Source organism: Ovis canadensis, chromosome 7 (genome assembly GCF_042477335.2).
Source record: "Ovis canadensis isolate MfBH-ARS-UI-01 breed Bighorn chromosome 7, ARS-UI_OviCan_v2, whole genome shotgun sequence".
NCBI lineage: Eukaryota > Metazoa > Chordata > Mammalia > Artiodactyla > Bovidae > Ovis > Ovis canadensis.
This window is the reverse complement of record NC_091251.1, coordinates 46,440,381-46,445,459: the sequence shown is the minus strand read 5'-3', so window position 1 is coordinate 46,445,459 and position 5,079 is coordinate 46,440,381. Positions and strand designations below refer to the sequence as shown.

General features: G+C 41.9%; 1 long non-coding RNA gene across 1 annotated transcript; it reads left to right on the top strand.

Annotated features, from left to right (window-relative positions):
* The first annotated feature begins 271 nt into the window (after window positions 1–271).
* LOC138444367 (uncharacterized) lies at window positions 272–4,811 on the top strand. Its single transcript, XR_011258439.1, has 2 exons — window positions 272–460; window positions 3,613–4,811. It is a non-coding gene; the product is annotated as an uncharacterized lncRNA (long non-coding RNA).
* Window positions 4,812–5,079: the final 268 nt, after the last annotated feature.

Genomic DNA, 5,079 nt, shown 5'->3' with positions numbered 1-5,079 from the left:
TTGTAAAAGAACTCCATTTTGCAAAGGTTCCGGGCAAACAGACTTAGACTTTGGATATTACCTAACCTTGCCCCACTGCTCACGAGCCAATGGGCCCTTAGGTTAAACCTCCTGACTTTAAGTTCAAGAATTTGTGATTTACCTTGGAAGTAATGATTTACCACGGAAGTAAAAAAACCAATCAGAAATCCACACACAACCCTGTAGAAGAGGGTAACCAATCAATAGTCCTTCAGCCTGAACACCCCCTTTGTTACCCTTTCACCTGAATATTCCCTATGTAAGCAGTGTAACCCAAAACTCAGGGCTCCTCTCCTTAGCCGCTGTGTCGGTAATGGTGGGAGCCCCAGCTCGAGCTTGGTAATAAAAACTCTCTTGCTTTTGCATCGGCTCCCTAGTGGTCATTGGGAGATTTCATGACTTGGGCATAACACCTGCATACAGATTTCTCAGGAGGCAGGTAAGATGGTCTGGTATTCCCATGTCTTGAAGAATTTTCCACAGCTTATTGTGATCCACATAGTCAAAGGCTTTGGCATAATCAATAAAGCAGTAGATGTTTTTCTGGAACTTTCTTACTTTTTCTGTGATCCAACAGATGTTTGGCAATTTGATCTCTGGTTCTTCTGCCTTTTCTAAATCCAGCTTGAACATCTGGAAGTTCTCGGTTCCCATACTGTTGAAGCCTGGCTTGGAAAATTTTGAGCACTACTTTGCTAGCATGTGAGATGAGTGCAATCGTGTGGTAGTTTGAGCATTCTTTGGCATTGCCTTTCTTTGGGATTGGAATGAAAACTGATCTTTTCCAGTCCTGTGGCCACTACTGAGTTTTCCAAATTTGCTGGCATATTGAGTGCAGCATTTTACAACATCACCTTTTAGGATTTGAAATAGCTCACCTGGAATTTCATCACCTCTACTAGCTTTGTTCATAGTGATGCTTCCTAAGGCCCACTTTACTTCACATTCCAGGATGTCTGGCTCTAGGTAAGTGATCACACCATTGTGATTATATGGGTCATGAAGATCTTTTTTGTATAGTTCTTCTTGCCACCTCTTCTTAATATCTTCTGCTTCTGTTAGGGCCATACCATTTCTGTCCTTTATTGTGCCCGTATTTGCATGGAATGTTCCCTTTGTATCTCTAATTTTCTTGAAGAGATCTCTAGTCTTTCCCATTCTATTGTTTTCCTCTATTTCTTCGTATTGATCATTGAGGAAGGCTTTCTTATCTCTCCTTGCTATTCTTTGGAACTCTGCATTCAAATGGGTATATCTTTCCTTTTCTCCTTTGCCTTTAACTTCTCTTCTTTTCTCAGATATTTGTTAAGTCCTCCTCAGAAAACCATTTTGCCTTTTTACATTTATTTTTCTTGGGGATAAAGCTGGAGAGATAGGAAATCAAATGAAAATCAAAGTCTTTGTAGACCAAAAGTAGAGAGATTTCTTAAGACTAATTAGAAGTCATTGAAATATTAGAGGAGAGTGTCATTCGATATATAAATATTATTCTGGCACACTGTGTGGCTTGTGGGATCTTAGTTCCCCAACCAGGGGTCAAACCTGAGCTGCTGGCAGTAGGAGCCCAGAGTCCTAACCACTGGACTGCCAGGGAATCCCCCAGTTTATACTTTAAAATATAATACTTTAAATATATTTATATTTTTAAAGGTTTCCTCTGGTTACTCCATGGACAATGAATTGAAGGGGAGCAAGAGAGGAATCGGAGAGACAGTTGGGAGGCTACTCTAATCATTCAAGTGAGAGATTATGGTGGCTTGGATGGCGAGAGGCAGACATTTAAGACCATTTTTGGAGGCAGAATCTCAAGACTCAGTGCTAGATTGCATGTGGGAGAAGGAGGGCTGAGGGGTAGAGAGATCTTAAGGATGACTCCCAGGCTTGAATAATCTTGTGGGTGGAGTTGAGAGAGTTAATTCTTAGGTAGGTTGATAAAGAGTCCAAGGTCCTTAAGGAAGAAGGGGTCTGGGGCCCTCAAGGAGGAGAAAGGGGTCCAGGGCTCTGGAGGAGGAGAAAAGCACAAACTTTTTTTTTTCTTCATTGCTTTGTCTTAGTCACATAATACATTTTTTTCTTGAACTCTGAGTTGTTACGACAACAATCTTTAAGACTAACTTTCTTGAAGCTCAGAGCTAATGATTATTAGCTTATGATTAAAGTTAATGGTTATTAGCTTCCTTGATAACTCAGTCGGTAAAGAATTTGCCTGCAGTGCAAGAGACCCCAGTTTGATTCCTAGGTCAGGAAGATCCACTGGAGAAGGAATAGGCTAGCCACTCCAGTATTCTTGGGCTTCCCTTGTGGTTCAGCTGGTAAGGATTCCACCCACAATGCTGGAGACCTGGGTTCTGTCAACTACAAACTGGCACTTACCAAGAGCATTGCCAATGACTAAACAACAAAGGCATTTGCCATCTGCCTCTGTGGAGAGTGAACCCCATGCTGCTGTAGCTGTGGACCTTCAAAAACCCCTGAGGGAATTCAGGGTGGAGTGAGGCACTCTGTGCTCCAGGGAATCTGCTGGGACAGGTCTTTAGATAGTTGGATGTTTTTAGGAACAGATTTTATGATCTCAATCCTCAATCTCCTCATATCTAGAAATGCACTAAATCCCTTCATGGTGACATCAGATCCTCATGAATTACAAAAAACCTTTCGTAAAAATGGTATTGAACTCCTCCTTCACCAAAACCTTATATATTGACCTTTCCCCTCTGCCACTTTGGAGCAGTCTCTCAGAGCTATCTAAGATGCTGCCTCCTGGGCTGCAGTCCTCATTTTGTCCCAAGTACAACTTAACTTGCAACTCTCAAGTTGTACATCTTTTTTCAGTCGACAGTTTGATCCCTGGGTTAGAAAGATCCCCTGGAGAAGTGAAAGTGAAGTCGCACAGTCGTGTCCAACTCTTTGCGACCCCATGGACTTTAGCTTACCAGGCTCCTCTGTCTGTGGGATTTTCCAGGCAAGAATACTGGAGTGGGTTGCCATTTCCTTCTTCAGGAGATCTTCCCGACCCAGGGATTGAACCCAGGTCTCCTGCGTTGTAGGCAGATGCTTTACCGTCTGAGCCACCAGGGGAGTCAGAGAAGGGAAAGGCTACCTATTTCAGTATTCTGGCCTGGAGAATTCCATGGACTGTATAGTCCATGGGGTTGCAAAGAGTTGGACAGGACTGAACGACTTTCACTGTCATTTCAGTGATTAAATAACAAAACGACTCATCCTGTTCAAAGGTATATTTTCCCATAAGCTCTGTACTAGTGATTATATGATTTAGAAAAGACAGAGGAACCAGAGATCAAATTGCCAACATCCACTGGATCATCGAAAAAGCAACAGAGTTCCAGCAAAACATCTATTTCTGCTTTATTGACTATGCCAAAGCCTTTGACTGTGTGGAGCACAAAAAACTGTGGAAAATTCTGAAAGAGATGGGAATATCAGACCACCTGACCTGCCTCCTGAGAAATCTGTATGCAGGTCAGGAAGCAATAGTTAGAACTGGACATGGAACAACAGACTGGTTCCAAATTGGAAAAGGAGTATGTCAAGGCTGTGTGTTTTCACCCTGCTTATTTAACTTATATGCAGAGGACATCATGAAAAATGCTGGGCTGGATGAAGCACAAGCTGGAATCAAGATTGTTGGGAGAAATATCAGTAATCTCATATATGCAAATGACACCACCCTATGGCAGAAAGTGAAGAACTAAAAAGCCTCTTGATGAAATTGAAAGAGGAGAGTGAAAAAGTTGGCTTAAAACTCAACATTCAGAAAACAAAGATCATGGCATCTGGTCCCATCACTTCATGTTAAATAGATGGAGAAACAGTGGGAACAGTGGCAGATTTTATTTCTTTGGGCTTCAAAATCACTATGGATGGTGACTGCAGCCATGAAATTGAAAGATGCTTACTCACTGGGAGAAAAGTTATGACCAACCTAGACAACATATTAACAAGCAGAGACATTACTTTGCCAACAAAGGTCCATCTACCCAAGGCTATGGCTTTTCCAGTGGTCATGTATTGATGTGAGAGTTGGACTATTAAGAAAACTGAGCACTGAAGAATTGATGCTTTTGAACTATGGTGTTGGAGAAGACTCTTGAGAGTCCCTTGGACTGCAAGGAGATCTAACCAGTCTGTCCTAAAGGAAATCAGTCCTGAATATTCACTGGAAGGACTGATGTTGAAGCTGAAACTTCAATACTTTGGCCACCTGATGTAAAGAGCTGACTCATTTGAAAAGACTCTGATGCTGGGGAAGACTGAAGGTAGAAGGGGACAATAGAGGATGAGATGGTTGGATGGCATCACTGACTCAATGGACATGAATCTGAGTAAACTCTGGGAGTTGGTGATGGACAGGAAGGCCTGGTGTGCTGCAGTCCATGGGATTGCAAAGAGTCGGACACGAATGAGCAACTGAACTGAACTGAACTGAATGATTATGAAACACTATGTATCTTGCTCAAGGGCATGTTTCTCCTTCCTAACAAAAACATTCTGTTATCCTAAGTGTATGTTGTGAGGATGGGTGCGGTAATACTTTTCTGTTGTTAGTTCTAATCTTGTTAATTTAAGATGTATGTTGTAGGAGTGGGTCTGGGGAAAGTATATAAGGCCTTGAGAAGACTAGGAGTGGGGCACTCTCTGTCTCCCTTCTGATGTCTGTGTCACAGTAGAACTTCTGCCACACAAAAGCTCTGAGTGATCAAGCCTGGTTCCTGGTCCCAAAACTAAATCTTCTTCTTCAGAGATCATGAATCTGACATCATTCACTGTAAGCTATCAGAGTCATTATTTTGTGTTGGGGAGAGATTAAGAGTTCAGTTTTGAACATGACAAACCTGAAATGCCTTTGAGACATTCAAGTGGAGCTGTCAAGTAGGCAGTTGAATGAAAACGTACCCTTTGAGCCCAGAGGAGAGCCTGGATTGGTTATGGGCATATATATATATATATATACACACAAATACATATATGTACATACATATATACATACATATATATGTATTTAAGGCTTCCCTGGTGACTCAGACATTAAAGAATCTG